The following is a 27,250-nucleotide window of genomic DNA, read 5'->3' on the forward strand; positions in this document are numbered from 1 at the left end:
TACACCCCCCCTCTCTCTCTAGGCCATCACGCTCTATACACCCCCCTCTCTCTCTAGACTATCACTCTCTGTACTCCCCCCTCTCTCTCTAGGCCATCACTCTCTCCACCTCCTCTCTTCACATTGAAAATTGATGTGATTTATATATTTCTGTGTCCTTGCTCATGATGCCAATGTGTTGGTGTGTTTAATGTATGTGTATGTACAGTTGAAGTCGGAAGTTTACATACACCTTAGCCAAATACATTTCAACTCAGTGTTTCACTATTCCTGACATTTAATCCTCGTAAAAATGTCCTGTCTTAGGTCAGTTAGGATCAACACTTCATTTTAAGAATGTGAAATGTCAGATTAATAGCAGAGAGAATTATTTATTTCAGCTTTTATTTCTTTCATCACATTCCCAGTGGGTCAGAAGTTAGTATTTGGTAGCATAGCCTTTAAATTGTTTAACTTAGGTCAAACGTTTTGGGTAGCCTTCCACAAGCTTCCCACAATAGGTTGGGTGAATTTTGGCCCATTCCTCCTGACAGAGCTGGTGTAACTGAGTCAGGTTTGTAGGCCTCCTTGCTCGTACACACTTTTTCAGTTCTGCACACAAATTTTCTATGGGATTGTGATGGCCACTCCAATACCTTGACTTTGTTGTCCTTTGTTGCCATTTTTCCACAACTTTGGAAGTATTCTTGGAGTCATTGTCCATTTGGAAGACCCATTTGCGACCAAGCTTTAACTTCCTGACTGATGTCTTCAGATGTTGCTTCAATATATTCACATAATTTTCCTCCCTCATGATGCCATCTATTTTGTGAAGTGCACCAGTCCTTCCTGCAGCAAAGCACCCGCACAACATGCTGCTGCCACCCCCGTGCTTCATGGATAGGATTGTGTTCTTCGGCTTGCAAGCATCCCCCTTTTTCCTCCAAACATAACGATGGCCAATATGGCCAAACAGTTCTATTTTTGTTTCATCAGACCAGAGGACATTTCTCCAAAAAGTATGATCTTTGTCCCCATGTGCAGTTGCAAACCGTAGTCTGGCTTTTTTATGGCGGTTTTGGAGCAGTGGCTTCTTCCTTGCTGAGCGGCCTTTCAGGTTATGTCAACATAGGACTCATTTTACTGTGGATATAGATACTTTTGTACCTGTTTCCTCCAGCATCTTCACAAGGTCCTTTGCTGTTGTTCTGGGATGGATTTGCACTTTTTGCACCAAAGTCCCTTCATCTCTAGGAGACAGAACGCGTCTCCTTCCTGAGTGGTATGATGGCTGTGTGGTCCCATGGTGTTTATACTTGCGTACTATTGCTTGTACAGATGAACGTGGTACCTTCAGGCATTTGGAAATTGCTCCCAAGGATGAACCAGACTTGTGGAGGTCAACAATTTTTTTCTGAGGTCTTGGCTGATTTCTTTTGATTTTCCCATGATATCAAGCAAAGAGGCACTGAGTTTGTAGGTAGGCCTTGAAATACATCCACAGGTACACCTCCAATTGACTCAAATTATGTCACTTAGCCTATCAGAAGCTTCTAAAGCGATGACACAATTTTCTGGATTTTTCCAAGCTGTTTAAAGGCACAGTCAACTTAGTGTATGTAAACTTCTGACCCACTGGAATTGTGATACAGTGAATTATAAGTGAAATAATCTGTCTGTAAACAATTGGTGAAAAAATTACTTGTGTCATGCACAAAGTAGATGTCCTAACCGACTTGCCAAAACTATAATTTGTTAACAAGAAATTTGTGGAGTCCCTGAAAAACAAATTTGAATGACTCCAACTCAACTGATACTCCTTCTGTCTCCAGGGTGCATGTGTGTGTGTATGTGTGTGTGTGTGTGTTCGTGTGTGTGTGTGTGTGTGTGTGTGTTCATGTGCATGTGTGTGTGTGTGTGTGTGTGTACGCTCTCCAAGTGTCACTGTGGGTATTCCTACTGGGATTGGATGTCCGTCTCCTGGAGGCTATAACACTATAACGCTATAACACTATAACGCTATAATGCTATAACACTATAAAACTATAACGCTTTTACGCTATAACGCTATAACACTATTACGCTATAATGCTATAACACTGTAACGCTATAACACTATTACGCTATAATGCTATAACACTATAACGCTATAACACTATTACGTTATAATGCTATAACACTATAATGCTATAACGATATTACGCTATAATGCTATAACACTATAACACTATAACACTATTACGCTATAATGCTATAACACTATAACACTATAACACTATTACGCTATAATGCTATAACACTGTAACGCTATAACACTATTACGCTATAATGCTATAACACTATAACGCTATAACACTATTACGCTATAATGCTATAACACTATAATGCTATAACGATATTACGCTATAACGCTATAACACTATAACGCTATATCACTATAGTGTTATAACGCTATTACGCTATAATGCTATAATGCTATAATGTTATAATGCTTGTTACAGATACAGGTATCCTGTGTGTGTTTGTATCCTGTGTGTGTATTTATTTTCTCTCCTTCTCCCCTCACAGGTGGCAATCATCATTCCCCAATCAGTCATCAATCAGAAGACACACCTTCTCCTGTTTCCATTACCCAATCACATTCCATTTCCCTTGGTTTAAAAACCCAGTCAGTTGTTTTCTCTGGAGCTCAATCTCTCTGTCATGCATCTCTCTATAGATCTCTTGTTTTTGCTGGGTGGGGGATTGGTTCACCAGCCATATGACTCTTCAGTCTAACTGGGTGGAGGGTTGGTTCACCAGCCATATGACTCTTCAGTCTAACTGGGTGGAGGGTTGGTTCACCAGCCATATGACTCTTCAGTCTAACTGGGTGGAGGGTTGGTTCACAAGCCATATGACTCTTCAGTCTAACTGTGTGGAGGGTTGGTTCACCAGCCATATGACTCTTCAGTCTAACTGGTTGGAGGATTGGTTTACCAGACATATGACTCTTCAGTCCAACTGGGTGGGGGATTGGTTCACCAGCCATATGACTCTTCAGTCCAACTGGGTGGGGGATTGGTTTACCAGACATATGACTCTTCAGTCCAACTGGTTGGAGGTTTATACACAGTGGCAGCAGAAGACTGAGATTATCTGTCTGTAAACGGTGGGCCTCTGCTTTCTCCGATACCCTCCTATTGAACCAGGTCCTGCATGTACTGGGGTCATGTTCTGTTTTGTGTTTATTAACTTAGAATGGCTCTATGGAGGATGTTAGGTAACTCTCAGATAGACTACAACCAGATCAGCACCAAGGATCAAAGAAGTCATTCTAAATCACACATTACATGCTCCCTCCTGGTCAGGTCGTTATTGTAAGAGAGAAATGTGTTTGAAATGACTTAGCTGGTTAAACAAGGTCAAACACAACATGCTAATGAACCACAGCTGACAGATATTATTAAGTAGGTTTTATATTGGCTCATATTCATCAGGCGTGTCACAAGTCTAATAAACACAACATCAATATGAGATAAAAGCTTAACATTTACATTACATTCACTGCTTGATTAAAACCCTCAGAATGACCGGTGTTTGTAGTGCACTACGTAGGGAATAGAATGGACTGTGTGATACAGCCCTGGACTGTGTTAGTGATCGATGTTTCAGTATGTTATTCAACAAAACCCTGTGAAATCACCATAGAGAAACGCCTTGCCACCCCGTACCTAATGTTACTTGTAAATCATGACAATACACCATGGATTTTTTTTGTAAGTGTCTGTGATCAATAAATACATGTTTTATTGGAACATCCTAGTCATCAATGGAACATATACAACAATGAATGGAATATGCGTTACACCCGATCATCAGGACGCAGTGACGAAAACCAGGCTTGAAAAGATATCAGACGTTTAGCTATGGGTCCGGTATTCAGTTCAGGTGAAATGGCAAAGCATTCTAAATATGTATCTATAAGTCTTTCATTCAACTCCATTACATGGATGGATTAGTCTACTCTATTACCTGTATGTCTGGCTCAACCAGAGTAAACAATACGCGGATGAAATATGACTGAGACCATGACTGAGTCCATCAGGATATATGAGTTGCATTTAGATCAGATGGATAAGCTGTGTGTACCTCTGAGTCAAGGTCAATCAGATCAGATGGATAACCTGTGTGTACCTCTGAGTGAAGGTCAATCAGATCAGATGGATAACCTGTGTGTACCTCTGAGTGAAGGTCAATCAGATCAGATGGATAACCTGTGTGCACCTCTGAGTGAAGGTCAATCAGATCAGATGTATAAGCTGTGTGTACGTCTGAGTGAAGGTCAATCAGATCAGATGGATAACCTGTGTGTACCTCTGAGTGAAGGTCAATCAGATCAGATGTATAAGCTGTGTGTACGTCTGAGTGAAGGTCAATCAGATCAGATGGCTACCCAGGATCACCGGCAAACAGGCAGATGTGTTTGTTTATGTACGTAGATAGGAAACCCGCAAACACCGAAACACAGACTATTCCTCGCTGCAATGTGTCTGTGAAACACAAACTATATCTCACTGCCATGTGTCTGTGAAACACAGACTATTCCTCACTGCATTTGTCTGTGAAACACAAACTATATCTCACTGCCATGTGTCTGTGAAACACAGACTATTCCTCACTGCATTTGTCTGTGAAACACAAACTATTTCTCACTGCCATGTGTCTGTGAAACACAGACTATTCCTCACTGCCATGTGTCTGTGAAACACAGACTATTTCTCACTGCCATGTGTCTGTGAAACACAGACTATTTCTCACTGCCATGTGTCTGTGAAACACAAACTATATCTCACTGCCATGTGCCTGTGAAACACAGACTATTTCTCACTGGGCTGTCTCTATCCAGTGTCGAATGACTCACATCCCAGATCTCCTAGATAAACCAGGGCCATCTCAATCCAGTGGCGACTGACTCACACCCCAGATCTCCTAGATAAACCAGGGCCGTCTCAATCCAGTGTCGAATGACTCACATCCCAGATCTCCTAGATAAACCAGGGCCGTCTCAATCCAGTGTCGAATGACTCACATCCCAGATCTCCTAGATAAACCAGGGCCATCTCTATCCAGTGGCGACTGACTCACACCCCAGATCTCCTAGATAAAACCTGGGCCGCCTCTATTCAGTGGCGACTGACTCACATTGCAGGTAAGGGAACCTAAATCAATACAGAGAAAACCCATCTGACAAGACAACAAACCCAAACTACCAGCCCCATATCAATACACTGTGAACCACACACTATAAATGACTCAAATACTGGGGCATAGGAAGAAGGAGATGAACAGATAGATAAAGTAAGTTCATATAAGATTGAGAGAAAAAGAGTGAGATGAACAGATAGAGGGAGAAAAGAGACAGAGGGGGAAAGAGAGAGGGAGAGAGAGAAGAGAGTGTGGGGGAGAGAAGAGGGAGAGAAGGGAGGGAGAGAGGTAGAGGAGAGAGAGGGAGAGAAGAGAGAGAGAGAGGAAGAGAAGAGAAGAGAGAGAAAGGGAGGGAGGGAGATAGAAGAGAGAGCGAGAGAGAGAAGAGAGAGAGAGAGAAGAGAAAGAGAGAGAGGAAGAGAAGAGAGAGAGAGACAGAGGAAGGGAGAGAGATGGAGAGAAGATAGAGGGGGAGAAGAGAGAGAGAGAGAGAGGGAGAGAAGAGAGAGCTGGAGTGAGAGAAAGAGAAAAGAGAGAGAGAGAGAGACTACTGGGTTAAGGGTACATCTATGCCTCCTGCTGTGAGTGACTCAGTGAGCCTCTCTGAAATGGATGAGTAGGTTCATCAGACAGACACAGAAGTTCACCATACCAGGGCACAGTAAAACAGTTGGTAAACAACTATTAAGAGACTGATTTCATACACTGAGACACTGAATTATTTTGGGTTTAGGCTGTTTATTCAAGAACTGGTTATTTCCACGGATGCTACATATTGGGCTTTCTCAACCTAGCTAGATATAGGGCTGTCTCAATATTATTTGTAGTGTTCTTTCCTCGTCTCCTCTTAGTGTCCTCCTCTTAGAGTTTCCTCTTAGCTCTTAGTGTCTCCCATGCTCCATCCTTAAACTAGAATATCAGCTGTCTACGATTAGCCTGATTGATCTCATCGAAACACAGCACACATCAATATTAACAAGTCAACAAGTCCATCACACACACACACACACACACACACACACACACACACACACACACACACACACACACACACATGCACACACATACTAATGTACAATATATGTCCTGCTAATTAGCAGAGTGATGGAAAACGGAACATCATCAATCAACTGTCGTGAGGGAGAGAGAGGGAGAGAGAGAGAGAGAGGGAGAGAGAGGGAGAGAGAGGGAGAGAGAGGGAGAGAGAGGGAGAGAGAGGGAGAGAGAGGGAGAGAGAGGGAGAGAGAGGGAGAGAGAGGGAGAGAGAGGGAGAGAGAGAGACCTATCTATCCATCGCTTTACTCTCTAACTAACTACAGCACTGGGCTACAGAGACCTGCTTCTCTTCAAGGAGACCAATAACACCTGTCTAGAGGATGACCGAATCACAGAGCCAATCTCCAGCCTGTGGTTAACATGATGGGTCACAGGTACTCAAAAAAGGAAGTAGCTTCTTTTGGACATGGCTTGAATCGTGAGCTGTCTGTATTATTTAGTATCTGTTACAAGTTCTCAACATCCCTACTAGTCGGACTAGCTCCTCCACAAACAGCAGGGCAGTGTATATCAGTCACCTACCATTTAACTTTTTACCAGGTTATACTTTATTATCAGTAACCACTAATGCCTAAACATCTAGCTGTGAGCCTCATCTTCATTATGGGTTTATGACGTCAGAGAGCGCAACCATCTTTGTTGATGGTGGATGCTGTCGCTTGCAGGCGGGGCGGAGTTTCCTCCGAGGGCAATCCTTTTGAAGCGAGGCAGCAGTAGGAACTAGAAGGTGGGGGTAGCACCAAGGAGACATTTTCCAGTCCTGAACTGACGACGGTCCACTGAAACAACTTCAGGTAGGCTGCTGAACGATTCAGTTCAGTTGAGATAAAAAAAAAAATAATAGGTTATTTAATTAAAGAAAATAAGAGTTTATGTCTAATGGCTGAGCCAAGTTTCAAAACAAACAGTGTGGTGTCGCCGATTTTCTTTTCAAATGAGGGTTTGTAAAGTCTATCTCAACCACTTTCAATGTAGTATTCTTTAGTTTCGTCAAAATAAATTACTTTTACATCGGTATCAAATCAGATGATGTTGTTGTTAAAACAGAGTAAGGATTTAGCTTCGAGAAACGTCCCATTTTAATTCCTCGTGATAAAGCTGCTTATCAACGGTGTTGCATGTTGCAATGAGCGCGCGGTACGAGTGTGGTCAATTTCAGAACCACGGACAGCGCTTGAGCGCTCATTCTAGAACCAGCCCGGTAAACCACAGGCTACGCGACAGAAACGTTGAGAGCATTAATAATAACGGTTTGTTTCTAGAAGAGCTGCACGAGATACCAATCGTGTGATTTGTTTGGGAGAAAAAACATTTGCAAGCTAGACCTGTTTTTTTTTTCGTTTATCTCAGAGAAATTGGTCATTCAGCCTTTACCTCTTTTGGGTTGTTCTCTGAAAACAAATGTCAAGATGCTGTTTAAACATAATTGGTAAGATGGTGCGATATTGCTCTTGAGATTTCTTTGTAATAATTTAGGTTCAAATGTTAGGTTATAAGGAGATCAATAATCAGTCTGTTTTGTTTTGTGCACGTGGCTGTGTAATGTCACAGGGACAGGAAGTGATGATGATATAGTTTGGTCCACCAACACAGGGACAGGAAGTGATGATGATATAGTTTGGTCCACCAACACAGGGACAGGAAGTGATGATGATATAGTTTGGTCCGCCAACACAGGGACAGGAAGTGATGATGATATAGTTTGGTCCGCCAACACAGGGACAGGAAGTGATGATGATATAGTTTGGTCCGCCAACACAGGGACGGGAAGTGATGATGATATAGTTTTGTCCGCCAACACAGGGACAGGAAGTGATGATGATATAGTTTGTTCCGCCAACACAGGGACAGGAAGTTATGATCATATAGTTTGGTCCACCAACACAGGGACAGGAAGTGATGATGATATAGTTTGGTCCACCAACACAGGGACAGGAAGGGATGATGATATAGTTTGGTCCGCCAACACAGGGACAGGAAGTGATGATGATATAGTTTGGTCCACCAACACAGGGACAGGAAGTGATGATGATATAGTTTGGTCCACCAACACAAGGACAGGAAGTGATGATGATATAGTTTGGTCCGCCAACACAGGGACAGGAAGTGATGATGATATAGCCTATCTTATACAGAATGTGTAATCGGAAACCCCGGTGGAAGAGGAGCTGGAAGGTTGCCAGATTCCCTGTGCCGTCTCCCTCTGCCAAGGGGATATCCTTCACACGTCTTAATAGTTTACATTGACCCAAAAGGCCCAGAGCATTAACCCTGGGAGTCCTGTGTATTTCTGTATATGTGTGTCAGAGGAGACAACCTGCTCAGTCTGAGCTATCCACATCGAGGTAGAATACAATACAACATTTGCTTTATTAGTCCAGTTACACAGATATTCTTTATTTATTGTTGTCATAGTACCCAACCTGACACGCAACACACACATCACAGGCTGAGATCAGCTGCTGTCGAGCAGCGCCCCTGGATCAAAGTGTCTTGCTCAAGGGCACAGCGGCGGTAGGTAGTGTACGGGATATGTAGGTAGGGAGATCAAAATGTGTTTGTTTCTGAATCAGTGACTGTGTGGCCTACGATAGGCCTGTATAGTGCTGTTGCTTGAATACGCAGGATTCTATGTTATTATCCAGGGTTTTGTCATTTGAAGAGGAAGCCTGCACTCTTCAACTCAGTCACACAAACAATGGGGAAGGAAAGCTGCTCGTAGAAAGCCTCAGACTCACCCGGATCACATCCATTCATTGGGATGATGATACTGAGGCACTTGATTATCTTTGCTTTGCACTATAGGCCTAGTTTTAATGGAAGCCGGGTCTAGCAGGGACTGGCAGACTGACTGACGTTTCAGCATGACCCCTGACCTCTTCCTGAGATACAGTGTGTCGTTAGAACTCCAGCAGCTTGACATCCAAACCAATTTCACAGTTGATTCACTTCGTATTCAGTCTGGTTTAACCACACTGATCTCTCCCATTCATTGTTCTAACTCAGGATAATGAGACAGGAGCACTAGATTATCTCTGCTCCAGTTTTAATGGGAAGCAGGGAAGGTCTGCCACACGGACATCTTTTCTGAGATGGTGTGTAGGTTAAATGACAGTACGTTGAAGTTGTTCACGAGTGTGTATTTACAGGTGGAGAGTTGGCACATTCCTTGTTGTCCATGGCCTTAATGCGGCTTATGGAGCCTGGGTTTGGTCAAGCAGGGTGAGAACAGAACATACCAGCAGGTGGTGACCTAGTGGCTGAGTTAGGCTGTGAGGATCACTCATTAACACACAGAATGGGGGGGGGGGGGGTCCAAAGTGGTAACCTATAGGCTAGCTCAGTGTAAAAGACGCCCTTGTACTGATCTAGGATCAGCTTTACAGTCCCTAAATCCCAAACCCCCCATAACCATTTGGGTGAGAAACATTCTTCATTGTAAGATTGTTAGTGTGAGTGTGTGTATCTAATTCTAAGTGTGGGGGTGTTAGTGTGAGTATGTGTGTGTGTGTGTGTGTGTGTGTCTGTACAAGAGTGTCAGTGTAGACGTGATAAGTGGATATACAGAATAGGAATATATACATACTGGTGGTAATATACTAGTGGTAATATATAAATACTGGTGGTAATATACTAGTGGTAATATATAAATACTGGTGGTAATATATAAATACTGGTGGTAATATATAAATACTGGTGGTAATATACTAGTGGTAATATATAAATACTGGTGGTAATATACTAGTGATAATATATAAATACTGGTGGTAATATACTAGTGGTAATATATAAATACTGGTGGTAATATACTAGTGGTAATATATAAATACTGGGTAATATACTAGTGGTAATATATAAATACTGGTGGTAATATACTAGTGGCAATATATAAATACGGGTGGTAATATACTAGTGGTAATATATAAATACTGGTGGTAATATACTAGTGGTAATATATAAATACGGGTGGTAATATACTAGTGGTAATATATAAATACTGGTGGTAATATACTAGTGGTAATATATAAATACTGGTGGTAATATACTAGTGGTAATATATAAATACTGGTGGTAATATACTAGTGGTAATATATAAATACTGGTGGTAATATACTAGTGGTAATATATAAATACTGGTGGTAATATATAAATACTAGTGGTAATATATAAATACTAGTGGTAATATATGAATACTGGTGGTAATATACTAGTGGTAATATATAAATACTAGTGGTAATATATAAATACTGGTGGTAATATACCAGTGGTAATATATAAATACTAGTGGGAATATATAAATACTGGTGGTAATATATAAATACTAGTGGTAATATATAAATACTGGTGGTAATATACTAGTGATAATATATACATGTAAACAGCAGTAATAGTGACCAGTAGCAGGATAAATAGATACTAATGGTAATAGAAATCAATAATCAATTAACAACAGCATAGTGGTAGTAATACATCTAGTCAATAACCATTTTAGCAGCAGGGTACGTGTGAGGGTGTGTGTGTGGGTGTCTGTGAGTGTGTGGCGTCACTAATGAGTGTGTGAGTGAGGGTATGTGTGAGTGTGTGTGTGTGTGTGTTTGTTGTGAGTAAGGGTGACAGTGAGGGTGTGTGTGAGTGTGTATACGTGTGTGTTTGGTGTGAGTAAGGGTGACAGTGAGGGTCTGTGTGAGTGTGTATATGTGTGTGTTTGGTGTGAGTAAGGGTGACAGTGAGGGTGTGTGTGAGTGTGTGTGTGTATTTGGTGTGAGTAAGGGTGACAGTGAGGGTCTGTGTGAGTGTATATACGTGTGTGTTTGGTGTGAGTAAGGATGACAGTGAGGGTGTGTGTGAGTGTGTATATGTGTGTGTTTGGTGTGAGTAAGGGTGACAGTGAGGGTGTGTGTGTCTGAGTGGGTAGACCTGTGGATTTACAAAGAGTCAATGTGGCTAGTCTGTGAGAGAGGGAGAGCAGTGGTCTTAGCCATTTAACAGTCGTATGGCCAGGAGATAGAAGCTGTTTAGGTCTCTGTTGGTCTGTGCGTTGATGCACCGGTACCTCCTGCCTAACAGGAGCATGGAGAACAATCCATGTTTTGGGTGGCTGGAGCCTTTGGTAATTTTTAGACCTTTCTCAAACATTACTTGGCATATATGTCCTGGATGGATGGGAGCTCACCCCCAGTGAAGCGCTGGGCCGTCCACACCACCCTCTGTAGGGCCTTCCGGTCAAGGGTGGTGCAGTTTCCATACCAGACAACTAGTCAGGAGGCTCTCGATGGTGCTCTCGATGGTGCTCTCGATGGTGAGGCTCTCTATTCCTTAGGATCTGAGGGGCCATGCCAAATCGTTTCAGGCTCCTAAGGGAGAAGAGGCACTGCCGTGCCTTCTTTATGACTGTGTTGGTGTGAGAGGACCATGGTAAGTCCTCAGTCATGTGGACACAGAGGAACTAGAAGCTCTTGACCCGCTCCACTGCGGCCTCGTCGATGTGGATATGCACCCCTCCCCTACTTCCTGTAGTTCACCATCAGCTCCTTGGTCTTGCTGATGTTGAGGTAGAGGTTGTTGTCTTGGCAACCCACTGCCAGGTATCTGACCTCCTCCCTGTAGGGCTGTCTCATCACTGTTGGTGAGCAGGCCTACCACCGTTGTGTTGTCAGCAAACTTGATGGATAGAGTAGGAGTGGCCCACAGTCGTACGGGAGGGTGCTGAGCACCCTGTTGAGAGTCAGCATGGTGGAGTTGTTGTTGCCCGACCTCTCCACCTGGGGTAGTAAGAAAAGACCAACCTGAATGTCAGTGCAAGAACAATTATGTGAAATCTTGATCATGTCTGTGGGAGTGTAGTTCAGGGGGAAGAGTCATTCATGATTTATTGTATTTAAAAATATATATATATTTAACCTTTACTTAACTAGGCAAGTCAGTTAAGAACAAATTCTTATTTTACAATGACGACCTACCCCAGCCAGACCCTCCCCTAACACGGACGACGCTCGACCAAATGTGCGTCACCCTATGGGACTCTCGATCACGTCCGGTCGTGATACAGCCCGGGATCGAACCAGGGTTTGTAGTGATGCCTCTAGCACTGAGATGTAGTGCCTCAGACCACTGCTCCGCTCGGGAGCGCTTGTATAGTAGAAGAGAGAAGAGAGAGATGTTGTTGACTTCCTGCATGACGACTGACAGTATACCAGAGTCAGCAGAATTATATCTATCTGTAGTACTGCACTGATCATGTCTCTGTAGGCTCTTACGTTCAGCTGTCACCATAGGAGAACCCTTTGAATAATCCCTTTTGGTTCCAGGTAGAACCTTTTTGGTTCCAGGTAGAACCCTTTAAACAGAGGGTTCTACATTGAACCCAAAATAGTTCTACTTGGAACCAAAAAGGGTTTTACCTGGTACCAAAGTGGGCTCTCCTATGTGGACAGCAGAATAACTATTTTAGAAAAAAATGTCTAAGAGTCTAAGAAAGGGGTATTTCCGATCTTACCCCTGGAGGTCCAGATGTACTGATAGTTTTCTGTTCTCCCTGATAATTAATTGCAACCACCTGGTGTTCCAGGTCTAAATCAGTCCTTGATTAGAGGGGAACAATTTTAAAAAGCAGTGGAACTGGCTTTGAGGTCCAGATTTGAATTTGAATGCTCTGTAGGCTGTTTTAATCAGTAAGAAATAGGTAAGATTATATACACATCCACAAAGCTTTGTGCACACCTATATGAAAGTATGCTCTGTAGGATTATTATTTTGTAAATCGCAATATATATATTTTTGCTGATGATTATTCATTTAGAAAATATATGGGCAGGTTAAACTTCCAGCAGTTTCATCTTCGAGGTGGGTCTCGCCAGTCATCCTATTAAGACTTTATCATTCCCCATACTGGTCCATCACTAACATTGAGTGGCTGCTGCCAACATACTGACTCATCTCTCACCACTATCCACTTTAAACTAGCCACTTTAATAATAAATGTATCACTAGCCACTTTAAACAATGCCACTTTATATAATGTTTACAAACCCTACATTACTCATCTCATATGTATATACTGTACTCTATACCATCTACTGCATCTTGCCTATGCCGTTCGGCCATCACTCATTCATATATTTTTATGTACATATTCTTATTCATTCCTTACACTTGTGTGTATAAGGTAGTTGTTGTGAAATTGTTGGATTACTTGTTAGATATTACTGCACGGTCGGAACTAGAAGCACAAGCATTTAGCTACACTCGCATTAACATCTGCTAACCATGTGTATTTGACAAATAACATTTGATTTGATTTTGATTTCTATTGATCATTGTCTATTGATTATGATGGATGCAAGTGTCCTGAAGCAGACACCAAGCTGTGATGTCACTTCCACAACACTGGATATCGAGTGTTCCGTTTCCTCTGGCTTCTGTTCCCCCGTGACAGATCGTTTCTGAAACCTTTTAGAATCTGAGACTGTGACTGCCTCATTGATTTGAATGAGATTGTGACTGCCTCGTTGATTTGAATGAGATTGTGACTGCCTCATTGATTTGAATGAGACTGTGACTGCCTCATTGATTTGAATGAGATTGTGACTGCCTCATTGATTTGAATGAGACTGCAGATCCGCAGAAACACGTAATGCACACACACACACACACACACTCAGAAGAATCCCCAAAGCAAGGACATGCTGGGAGATACAGTCATCCACCAGAGCTATGGAGACTGTCAGACTATTTAACTGACAGAGAGGCACAACTGGCCCGGACCAGAGAGACAGTGTTCCTCATGAATCCTACATCTGTGTGAGTGGGAATTGGAAGTGAAGAGGAGTGGAAGAGTAGAGTAGAGTAGAGTAGAGTAGAGTAGAGTAGAGTAGAGTAGAGTAGAGTAGAGTAGAGTAGAGTAGAGTAGAGTAGAGTAGAGAAGAGAAGAGAAGAGAGGAGAGGAGAGGAGAGGAGAGGAGAGGAGAGGAGAGGAGAGGAGAGGAGAGGAGAAGAGAAGAGAAGAGGAGAGGAGAGGAGAGGAGAGGAGAGGAGAGGAGAGGAGAGGAGAGGAGAGGAGAGGAGAGGAGAGGAGAGGAGAGGAGAGGAGAGGAGAGGAGAAGAGAAGAGAAGAGAAGAGAAGAGAAGAGAAGAGAAGAGAAGAGAAGAGGAGAGGAGAGGAGAGGAGAGGAGAGGAGAGGAGAGGAGAGGAGAGGAGAGGAGAGGAGAGGAGAGGAGAGTGTCACATCTGGCTACAGGAGTGCAGCCCTGGCACTTTGAAGTCACCACAGAGCAAGGCATTTTTACAGCTCTGTGGAGGATGGGTATTAACATATAGCTCTGTGGAGGATGGGTATTAACATATAGCTCTGTGGAGGATGGTATTAACATACAGCTCTGTGGAGGATGGTATTAACATACAGCTCTGTGGAGGATGGGTATTAACATACAGCTCTGTGGAGGATGGGTATTAACATATAGCTCTGTGGAGGATGGGTATTAACATACAGCTCTGTGGAGGATGGTATTAACATACAGCTCTGTGGAGGATGGGTATTAACATACAGCTCTGTGGAGGATGGGTATTAACATACAGCTCTGTGGAGGATGGGTATTAACATACAGCTCTGTGGAGGATGGGTATTAACATACAGCTCTGTGGAGGATGGGTATTAACATACAGCTCTGTGGAGGATGGGTATTAACATATAGCTCTGTGGAGGATGGGTATTAACATACAGCTCTGTGGAGGATGGCTATTAACATACAGCTCTGTGGAGGATGGGTATTAACATACATATAGTAGCATACTGGCTAATGTCTTGGCATGTGTCAGGTTGTATGTATACATGTTTGAGGGAGGGAGATAAAGGCGTGAGCATGTATGTCTGTGTGTGCGTGCGTGAGGGTGTATGTTTGTGTTTGTGTATACATGTACGTCCATCGTTAGGGAAAGAAACATCGAGTGAGGGGGTCGGGGGTTAAGAGAGAGATCAAACGTGGAAGATAAAGGGAGAGAGAGAAAGTGAAAGAGGTACTGTGTGTTATGCAAGTGTATGTGATTGGTGCTCTGCCTGGGGGGAGAGGGGGGGTGAGAGGGAGAGGGGGATGAGGGGTGAGAGGGAGAGGGAGATGAGGGGAGAGGGTGGGAGAGGGGGAAGAAGGTGGAGAGGGGTGGGGGGGGGGGGTGAAGGGAGAAAGACAACCTATAACTAAATTCAAAAAAAATATTTAGCTCCAGATATATAGCAAAGGGCACATATGAGGTGGGTGGGAGAGGGGGGATGAGGGGGGAGAGGGAATGAGGGAGGAGGGGGGTGGGGTTAGAGGAGAGGGGTTGGTGGTGGAGGGGCTGTGAACAGGCCTACTCCACTAGATTAATACTGTGGGCTTTATCCTCTCTGAATGGGACACTGGCTTTAGTCCCGTAATCCCCTCTGGGAAAGATGATTGCTTTGAATATCCTGAATACTGCATTGACATCACAGGCCTTACCACTACACACACAGACACACACACACACACACACACACACACACACACACACACACACACACACACACACACACACACACACACACACACACACACACACACACACACACACACACACACACACACACACACACACACACACACACACACACACAGACACACACACACACACACACACACAGACACACACAGACACACACACACACACACAGACACACACACACACACACAGACACACACACACACACAGGCCGCGCTCTTTGAAAGTTATATAATGAGGAAATGAGATCTGTCCATTTTGACATCGTATTTTAATGACTGTATTTAGTTGGTGCACAAGACAGTAGCGTCTCGTGTCAATGTGGTTAATTGATTCTTTGTGAAGCACATGCTTGAAGGCAAATTATATTTTACGCACTAATGCACCAAGGGGTGTGGTATATGGCCAATATACCACGGCGAGGGGATGTTCTTAAGCACGACACAACGTGGAGTGCCTGGAGACAGCCCTTAGACGTGGTATATTGGCCATATACCACAAACCCCCGAGGTGCCTTATTGCTATTATAAACTGGTTACCAACGTAATTAAAGCAGTAAAAATAAACGATTTGTCATACCAGTGGTATACGGTCTGATATACCACGTCTGTCAGCCAATCAGAATTCAGGGCTCGAACCACCCAATTTATAATTATAATTCTTCCCAGCTCACCAGACTTTCTATTCGGTTTTTCTTCAGTGTCTCAACAAGGATCCATAATATTCCATGACGCCATATTGTCAGTGTGTTAGCACTAGCAGTGTGTGTGTGTGTAGTGTTGCTTTGTGTTATGTGTCACTTGTGTAGAGATGCGCTGTCAGAGTTACAGGTAAAATGGTGATGCACAAACAGACTGTCTGTACAAGCACATTCTCAACTGTGCATGGTAATGTACACTTGTAATGAGGATAATAATGACAAACGTGCCTAAACACACACACACACACACACACACACACACACACACACACACACACACACACACACACACACACACACACACACACACACACACACACACACACACACACACACACACACACACACACACACACACGCACGTGTATTTTTTTATAAAGAGTGGAATAAATGAAAAAAAACAACCTATAATTAATAAATGATACAAATATTTAGCTCCATATACATAGCAAAGGGCACGTATTTATATTGACCTTGTGTAGGAGGAATGTCTCACATTTGAATCTTCTCTGTTTGCCGGACCGGGTTCAAACACATTCCGTTTTCCTGTATCTATTTATCTGTATTTTGACTGCTGCAGGGTTATTACTTCCGCTCCCGGGTTATTACTGCTCTGGGGTTACTATTACCGCTCTAGGGTTATTATTACTGCTCTGGAGTTATTGTTATTGTTGCTCTAGAGCTATTATTAATGCTTAATGGTTATTATTTCTGCTCTGGCGTTATTGTTACTGTTCTGGGGTTATTGTTACTGCTCTGGGGGTATTGTTACTGCTCTGGGGTTATTGTTACTGCTCTGGGGTTATTATTACTGCTCTGGGGTTATTGTTACTGCTCTGAGGTTATTGTTACTGATCTGGGGTTATTGTTACTGATCTGGGGTTATTGTTACTGCTCTGGGGGTATTGTTACTGCTCTGGGGGTATTGTTACTGATCTGGGGTTATTGTTACTGCTCTGGGGTTATTATTACTGCTCTGGGGTTATTATTACTGCTCTGGGGTTATTGTTACTGCTCTGGGGGTATTGTTACTGCTCTGTGGTTATTATTACTGCTCTGGGGTTATTATTACTGCTCTGGGGTTATTATTACTGCTCTGGGGTTATTGTTACTGCTCTGGGGTTATTGTTACTGCTCTGGGGGTATTGTTACTGCTCTGGGGTTATTATTACTGCTCTGGGGTTATTGTTACTGCTGCTCTAGTGTTGTTATTACTGCTCTAAGGTTATTGTTATTTCTGCTCTAGGGTTATTATTATTCCTTGGATAACCTTATTTACTATTATATATGGAATTATTTTCAATTCTTTATGCGGTGCGTACTGCACAGAACACCGGAGTAATTATCACTGAAGATTGGTGTTTGTTTATGTGTCAATTAATCCTGTAAGGAATATGTTGCCAAATGTCGATTTAACACGATAGCACACTTTCATTAATTACTTAATTAATTCTCACACACGTACTCACGCACGCACGCATGCACGCACGCACACAAGGTGCATGGTAATGAATTAACAAAAAAACTGAGCAACCTAAAATGCTATTTGGCCCTAGACAGAGAGTACACAGTGGCAGAATACCTGACCACTGTGACTGACCCAAACTTAAGGAAAACTTTGATTATGTACAGACTCAGTGAGCATAGCCTTGCTATTGAGAAAGGCCACCGTAGGCAGACATGGCTCTCAAGAGAAGACAGGCTATGTGCACACTGCCCACAAAAGGGGGGGGGTGGAACTGAGCTGTGCTTCCTAACCTCCTGCCAAATGTATGACCATGTTAGAGACACATATTTCCCTCAGATTACACAGATCCACAAAGAATTTGAAAACAAACCCAATTTTTATAAACTCCCATATCTACTGGGAGTAATAGAAGATGCCGTTGCAGTCAGACGTCTTTTGTCTTCGTCTTGTCGTGTCCCGTGTATATATCTTTATATATATCTTTGTATATCTTTTCTCTTCGCATATATTTTTTAAATATCTTTCTTAACCCCAACTTCAACATACTCTCCTGCAACCCGCCTCACCCAATGTGGTATGGATTTGCTATTTTCTTAACCTCAGAACCGGAACCCCGAACAGAAGCTAGCCAGCTAACTAACTACTAGCTAGTAGTCAGCTAGCCACTGCTAGCGGTCATCAGCTAACCTTTAGCCAGGACAACTCCTGCCAGTATGTACAGCGTGTTTCAACCCAGAGCTTATCGGACTCCTTTTTCTCCATATTACCGGATTCCTACCGCAAGCTCTGCACCTCTTCACCTGGATCACCGCAGCTAGCTAGCTGCTATCCGATTGGCTTCTCCTGGCTAACGTCCCTGTCCCGAAGCAAGCACCAATTAGCTTGGAGATAGCCTATGCTAAGCCCGTCTCCCGGCTAGCTGAAGAGGACCATCGCCACTCCTTGGGCTACAATACCTATTTTGCCAATTGGCCTGGACCCCTTTTATTGCCGATACGGAGCCCCGCCCGATCCATCACGATTGGACTACCGATGTAATCCGCCTGAGGTTTTTTTTCCATCTGGCTCCTTCGTTGCGACGTACCCTGAATGCCCATCTGCCAGCCTGCTAGCCTGCTAGCCGCAGCCCGCTAGCTATCTAGAGCATACCGGACTGTTAGCTGAAGTGGCCCATCAGTCAATTTCTTGGGTACTATTCCTATTTTTCCAATTGGCCTGGACCCTTTTACTACACAAACACCTGCTGATCCAGCATGACTGGTCTGCCGACGTAACCGCATGAGGGGGCTAAAACAACTGCCTTCTTCCGTCGCGATCTCCCTCTAAGGCCCTTCTGCTAGCCTGCTAGCCCCGGCCATCTAGCCCTCTATGCCTAGGTTTACCTCAACTGTATTCACATCCCACCATCCCTTTGTCTGTACATTATGCAATGAATCTATTCTACCGCGCCCAGAAACCTGCTCCTTTTACTCTCTTTCCCGAACGTACTAGACAACCAGTTCTTATAGCCCTTAGCCGTAGCTTTATCCTACTCCTGCTCTGCTCCTCTGGTGATGTAGAGGTTAATCCCTGCAGTGCCTAGCTCAACTCCCATTCCCCAGGCCCTCTCATTTGTTGACTTCTGTAGCTGTAAAAGCCTTGGTTTCATGCATGTTAACATTAGAAGCTTCCTCCCTAAGTTTGTTTTATTCACTGCTTTAGCACACTCTGCCAACCCGGATGTCCTAGCTGTGTCTGAATCCTGGCATAGGAAGGACACCAAAAACCCTGAAATTACCATCCCTAACTATAACATTTTCTGAAAAGATAGAACTGCCAAAGGGGGCGGAGTTGCAATCTACTGCAGAGATAGCCTGCAGAGTTCTGTCTTACTATCCAGGTCTGTACCAAAAAAAAATTGAGCTTCTACTTTTAAAAATCCACCTTTCCAGGAACAAGTCTCTCACTGTTGCCACTTGCTATAGACCACCTTCTGCCCCCAGCTGTGCCCTGGACACCATATGTGAATTGATTTCCCCCCATCTATCTTCATAGCTCGTGCTGTTAGGTGACCTAAACTGAGATATGCTTAACACCCCGGCCATCCTACAATTTAAGCTTGATGCCCTCAATCTCACACAAATTATCATTGAACCTAACAGGTACAATCCCAAATCTGTAAACACAGGCACCCTCATAGATATCATCCTAAGCAACCTGCCCTCCAAATACACCTCTGCTGTCTTCAACCAGGATCTCAGTGATCACTGCCTCATTGCTTGCATCCGTAATGGGTCTGTGGTCAAACGATCACCCCTCATCACTGTCAAGCGCTCCCTAAAACACTTCAGCGAGCAGGCAATCCTAATCGACCCGGGTATCCCGGGTCCTAATCAATCCTAATCGACCCAGGCCCGGGTATCCTGGAAGGATATTGATCTCATTCCGTCAGTAGACGATGCCTGGTTATTCTTTAGAAGTGATTTCATCACCATCTTAGATAAGCATGCCCCATTCAAAAAATGTAGAACCAGGAACAGATATAGCCCTTGGTTCACTCCAGACCTGACTGCCCTTGACCAGCACAAAAACATTCTGTGGCGTACTGCATTAGCATCAAATAGCCCCCACGATATGCAACTTTTCAGGGAATTTAGGAACCAACATACACAGGCAGTTAGGAAATGTGCATCCTGCAGCACAAACTCCAAAAAGTTCTGGGACACTGTAAAGTCCATGGAGAGTAAGAGCACCTCCTCCCAGCTGCCCACTGCGCTGAGGCTAGGAAAGACTGTCACCACCGATAAATCCACTATTATTGAGAATTTCAATAATTATTTTTCAACGGCTGGCCATGCTTTCCACCTGACGACCGCTACCCTAGTCAACACCGCTGCATCCCCCACAGCAGCTTGCCCAGGCCTCCCCCATTTCTCCTTCACCCAAATCCAGATACCTGATGTTCTGAAAGAGCTACAAAGTCTGGACCCCTACAAATCAGCAGGGTTAGCCAATCTGGGCCCTCTCTTCTAAAATGATCAGCCGAAATTGTTGCAACCCCTATTGCTAGCCTGTTCAACCTCTCTTTTGTATCGTCTGAGATCCCCAAAGATTGGAAAGCTGCCGCAGTCATCCCCCTCTTCAAAGGGAAGACACTCTAGACCCAAACTTCTATAGACCTATATCTATCCTACCCTGCCTTTCTAAGGTCTTAGAAAGCCAAGTTAGCAAACAGATCACAGACCATTTCGAATCCCACCGTACCTTCTCCGCTGTGCAATTTGGTTTCCGAGCTGGTCATGGGTGCACCTCAGCCACGCTCAAGGTCCTAAACGATATCCTAACCGCCATCGACAATACTGTGCAGCTGTTTTCATCGACCTGACCAAGGCTTTCGACTCTGTCAATCACCACATTCTTATTGGCAGACTCAACAGCCTTGGTTTCTGAAATGACTGCCTCGCCTGGTTCACCAACTACTTCTCAGACAGAGTTCAATGTTTCAAATCGGAGGGCCTGTTGTCCCGTCCCTATGGGGGTGCCACAGGGTTCAATTCTCGGGCCGACTCTTTTCTCTGTATACATCAATGATGTCGCTGGTGAGTCTCTGATGCACCTCTACACAGACGACACCATTCTGTATACTTCTGACCCTTCTTTGGACATTGTGTTAACTAACCTCCAGACGAGCTTCAAAGCCATAACTCTCCTTCCGTTGCCTCCAACTGCTCTTAAGGTCAAGTGAAACTAAATGCATGCTCTTCAACCAATCGCTGCCCGCACCTGCCCGCCCGTCCAGCATCACTACTCTGGACGGTTCTGACTTAGAATATGTGGACAACTACAAATACCTAGGTGTCTGGTTAGACTGTAAACTCTCCTTCCAGACTCACATTAAGCATCTCAATCCAAAATTAAATCTAGAATCGGCTTCCTATTTCGCAACAAAGCATCCTTCAGTCATGCTGCCAAACATACCCTCGTAAAACTGACTATCCTGCCGATCCTTGACTTCGGTGATGTCATTTACAAAATAGCCTCCAACACTCTGCTCAGCAAATTGGATGCAGTCTATCACAGTAACATCCGTTTTGCCACCAAAGCCCCATATACTACTCACCACTGCGACCTGTATGCTCTCGTTGGCTGGCCCTCGCTTCATACTCGTCACCAAACCCACTGGCTCCAGGTCATCTACAAGCCTCTGCTAGGTAAAGCCCCGCCTTATCTCAGCTCACCGGTCACCATAGCAGCACCCACCGGTAGGACATGCTGCAGCATGTATTTTTCAATGATCACCCCCAAAGCAAATTCCTCTTTTGGCTGCCTTTCCTTCCAGTTCTCTACTGCCAATGACTGGAACGAATTGTAAAAATCACTGAAGCTGGAGACCCATATCTCCCTCACTAACTTTAAGCACCAGCTGTCAGAACAGCTCACAGATCACTGCACCTGTACGTAGCCCATCAGTAAATAGCCCATCCAACTTCCTCATCCCCATACTGTTATTTTTTATTTTATTTGGTTTTGCTCTTTTGCACCCCAGTATCTCTACTTGCACATTCATCTATCACTCCAGTGTTTAATTGCTATATTGTAATTATTTTGCCACTATGGCCTATTTATTGCCTACCTCTCTAATCTTACCTCATTTGCATACACTATATATAGACTTTTTGTCTTTTGTGTTATTGACTGTATGTTTGTTTATTCCATGTGTAACTCTGTGTTGTTGTTTGTGTCGTACTTCTTTGCTTTATCTTGGCCAGGTCGCAGGTGTAAATGATAACTTGTTCTCAACTGGCCTTCCTGGTTAAATAAAGGCGAAATAAAATAAAAAATACCACAATGTGCCATCACGTCAGTAAGATTTGTGACCTGTTGCCACATGAAAAGGGCAACCAGTGAAGAATAAACACCATTGTATCTATTTTCCCTTTTGTACTTTAACTTTTTGCACATCGTTACATCAATGTATAAAGACATAATATGTAATTTGAAATGTCTTTATTGTTTGGAAACTTCTGTGAGAATAATGTTTACTGTAAATTAATTCTTATTGTTTATTTCACTTTTATGTATTATCTACTTCACTTGCTTTGGCAATGTTAACATCTTTCCCATGCCAATAAAGCCCTTGAATTGAATTGAGAGAGAGAAAGGGATATAGAATGCTGTGCTAGTGTGGAAGCTGGCTGCACCTACTTCCGCTTCTTAGAGCCTCTAATGGGTTCCTGCCCTTCATCTTTGTCAGATTGCTTCAAATATTTAGCAGGCGAGTGCAGGCTAGGGGAGGGAGGGGTATGGCTGGCTAGCATTGTGTTCATGTTCTCTCCTATACTATGTGTCTGGATGCCCAGAAACAGGACCGTCTGGGGTTGAGGGGCAAAATCAAACATGGAAGAGTATCAGAGTTGACGTGCAACAAGGCATGGTGGCCTACATACAGTACTCACTGAGAAACAGCTTCAAGTTATGACTGCCAAGCAGTGGATACGCACATGTTGGACGTCCTGCTTCCCTACAGTAGGTCTCTGTGGGTTGTAGTCCTGTTTCCCTACAGTAGGTCTCTGTGGGTTGACTTCCTGTTTCCCTAAAGTAGGTCTCTGTGGGTTGACTTCCTGTTTCCCTAAAGTAGGTCTCTGTGGGTTGACTTCCTGTTTCCCTAAAGTAGGTCTCTGTGGGTTGACTTCCTGTTTCCCTAAAGTAGGTCTCTGTGGGTTGACTTCCTGTTTCCCTAAAGTAGGTCTCTGTGGGTTGACTTCCTGTTTGACTACAGTAGGTCTCTGTGGCTTGAAGTCCTCTTTCCCTACAGTAGGTCTCTGTGGGTTGACTTCCTGTTTGACTACAGTAGGTCTCTGTGGTTTGAAGTCCTGTTTCCCTACAGTAGTTCTCTGTGGGTTGACTTCCTGTTTCCCTAAAGTAGGTCTCTGTGAGTTGACTTCCTGTTTCCCTACAGTAGGTCTCTGTGGGTTGACTTCCTGTTTGACTACAGTAGGTCTCTGTGGCTTGAAGTCCTCTTTCCCTACAGTAGGTCTCTGTGGGTTGACTTCCTGTTTGACTACAGTAGGTCTCTGTGGTTTGAAGTCCTGTTTCCCTACAGTAGTTCTCTGTGAGTTGACTTCCTGTTTCCCTAAAGTAGGTCTCTGTGAGTTGACTTCCTGTTTCCCTACAGTAGGTCTCTGTGGGTTGACTTCCTGTTTGACTACAGTAGGTCTCTGTGGCTTGAAGTCCTGTTTCCCTACAGTAGGTCTCTGTGGGTTGACTTCCTGTTTGACTATAGTAGGTCTCTGTGGTTTGAAGTCCTGTTTCCCTACAGTAGGTCTCTGTGAGTTGACTTCCTGTTTCCCTACAGTAGGTCTCTGTGGATTGACTTCCTGTTTGACTACAGTAGGTCTCTGTGGTTTGAAGTCCTGTTTCCCTACAGTAGGTCTCTGTGGGTGGACTTCCTGTTTCTCTACAGTAGGTCTCTGTGGGTTGACTTCCTGTTTCCCTAAAGTAGGTCTCTGTGAGTTGACTTCCTGTTTCCCTACAGTAGGTCTCTGTGGGTTGACTTCCTGTTTGACTACAGTAGGTCTCTGTGGCTTGAAGTCCTGTTTCCCTACAGTAGGTCTCTGTGGGTTGACTTCCTGTTTGACTACAGTAGGTCTCTGTGGTTTGAAGTCCTGTTTCCCTACAGTAGGTCTCTGTGGGTGGACTTCCTGTTTCCCTACAGTAGGTCTCTGTGGGTTGACTTCCTGTTTCCCTACAGTAGGTCTCTGTGGGTTGACTTTCTGTTTCCCTACAGTAGGTCTCTGTGGGTTGACTTCCTGTTTCCCTACAGTAGGTCTCTGTGGGTTTACTTCCTGTTTGACTACAGTAGGTCTCTGTGGCTTGAAGTCCTGTTTCCCTACAGTAGGTCTCTGTGGGTTGACTTCCTGTTTGACTACAATAGGTCTCTGTGGTTTGAAGTCCTGTTTCCCTACAGTAGGTCTATGTGGGTTGACTTCCTCTTTCCCTACAGTAGGTCTCTGTGGGTTGAAGTCCTGTTTCCCTACAGTAGGTCTCTGTGGGTTGACTTCCTGTTTCCCTACAGTAGGTTCCGAATCATAAAAAACAGTCCCAAACCATTATTCCTCCTCCACCAAAAATTACAGTTGGCAATATTCATTCGGGCAGTTTGCGTTCTCCTGGCATCCACCAAACCCACGTTTCCACTCCCCCAGAGTCCAAGCGTTATGTCACTCCAGCTGACGCTTGGCATTGCACATGGTGATTTTAGGCTGCTCGGCCATGGAAACTCATTTCATGAAGCTCCCGATGAACAGCTATTGTGCTGATGTTGCTTCCAGTGGCAGTTTGGAACTTGGTAGTGAGTGTTGCAACCGAGGACAGACGATTTTTACGCGCTACGCAGATCAGCAATGGGCGGTCCCATTCGGTGAGCTTGTGTGGCCTACCACTTCACGGCTGAGCTGTTGTTAATCCTAGATGTTTCCACTTCACAACAACAGCACTTACAGTTGACCGGGGCAGTTCTAGCAGGGCGACATTTGATGAACTGACTTCTTGGGAAGGTGGTATCCTATGACGTTGTCATGTTGAAAGTCATAGAGCTCTAGAGTAAGGCCATTCTACTTCCCAATGTTTGTCTATGGAGATTGCATGGCTGTGTGATCGATTTTATACACCTGTCAGCAACGGGCGTGGGTGAAATAGCCAAATCCACTCATTTGAAGGGGTGCCCACATACATTTGTATACATACATATACATATATATACAGTACCAGTCAAAAGTTTGGACACACCTTTTCATTCCACGGTTTTTCTTTATTTTTACTATTTTCTACATTGTAGAATAATAGTGAAGACACCAAAACTATAAAATAACACATATGAAATCATGTAGTAACAAAAAAGGTGTAAAACAAATTTTTATATTTTATATTATTCAAAGTAGCCTTGATGACATCTTTGCACACTCTTGGCATCCTCTCAACCAGCTTCACCTGGAATGCTTTCCCAACAGTTTTGAAGGAGTTGTTGAAAAACAAATGATAGTCCCTCTAAGCACAAACCAGATGGGATAGCGTATCGCTGCAGAATGCTTTGGTAGCCATGCTGGTTAAGTGTGCCTTGAACTCTAAACAAATCACAGACAGTGTCACCAGCAAAGCACCCCCACACCATCACACCTCCTCCTCCATGCTTCACGGTGGGAACCACACCTGCGGCGATCATCCGTTCACCTACTCTGCGTCTCACAAAGACACAACGGTTGGAACCAAAAATCTCAAATTTGGACTCATCAGACCAAAGGACAGATTTCCACCGGTCTAATGTCCATTGCTCGTGTTTCTTGGCCCAAGCAAGTCTCTTCTTCTTATTGGTGTCCTTTAGTAGTCGTTGACGCTACTTGAAGAAACGGTAGCGTCCCACCTGGCCAACATCCTGTGAAATTGCAGAGCGCCAAATTCCAAATACCGAAATACTCATAATAAACATTCATAAAGTATACAAGTGTTATACATCGGCTTAAAGATTAACTTCTTGTTAATCCAGCCGCTGTGTCAGATTTCAAAAAGGCTTTACGGCGAAAGCATACCATGCGATTATCTGAGGACAGCGCCCTACTTACAAAAGAATACAAACATTTTCCAACCAAGTAGAGGAGTCACAAAAGTCAGAAATAGCGATAAAATGAATCACTTACCTTTGATGATCTTCATATGGTTGCACTAACAAGACTCCCTGTTACACAATAAATGTTTGTTTTGTTCAATAAAGTCCCTTTTTAGTTCTCAAAAACTCCTTTTTGTTGGCCCATTTTGTTCAGTAATCCACTGGCTCCAGGGCGGTCAAAACATGCAGACGAATACATCCTAATAGTACCGGTAAAGTTCGTCGAAACATGTCAAACGATGTTTATAATAAATCCTCAGGTTGTCTATGGTCTAAATAATGAATAATATTTCAACCGGACAATAACATATTCAATAGAAATGAAAAACAGCAAACAGCGCGCTCATGGTCATGCTCCCAATCCAGCTCTGCATACTTCCCCTGTCCACTGACCAAAAGCTCTTTTTACTCGTCGTTTTTCAAAATACAAGCCTGAAACAATGTCTAAAGACTGTTGACATCTAGTGGAAACCATAGGAATTGCAATCTGGGTCCTAACCCATTAGATACAATACAGGCATTCAATTGAAAACTACCCACATCAAAAAAAATCCCACTTCCTGGATGGATTTTTCTCTGGTTTTCGCCTGCCATATCAGTTCTGTTATACTCACAGACATTATTTTAACAGTTTTAGAAACTTCAGAGTGTTTTCTATCTAATACTCCCAAGCATATGCATATCCAAACATCTGGTCCTGAGTAA

General features: G+C 43.7%; 1 protein-coding gene across 2 annotated transcripts in view; it reads left to right on the forward strand.

Moving 5' to 3' along the window:
* The first annotated feature begins 6,906 nt into the window (after positions 1-6,906).
* Positions 6,907-27,250, forward strand: part of LOC129813220 (synaptosomal-associated protein 25-B-like) — an 84,632-nt gene continuing 64,288 nt past the window's right edge. For both annotated transcript variants that reach the window (XM_055865501.1, XM_055865503.1), the window contains exon 1: positions 6,907-7,016. The gene's annotated coding sequence lies outside the window, so the exon portion shown is untranslated. The remainder of the gene's footprint in view (positions 7,017-27,250) is intronic.

The sequence above is a fragment of the Salvelinus fontinalis genome, chromosome 16, assembly GCF_029448725.1.
Source record: "Salvelinus fontinalis isolate EN_2023a chromosome 16, ASM2944872v1, whole genome shotgun sequence".
NCBI classification, from domain to species: Eukaryota; Metazoa; Chordata; class Actinopteri; order Salmoniformes; family Salmonidae; genus Salvelinus; species Salvelinus fontinalis.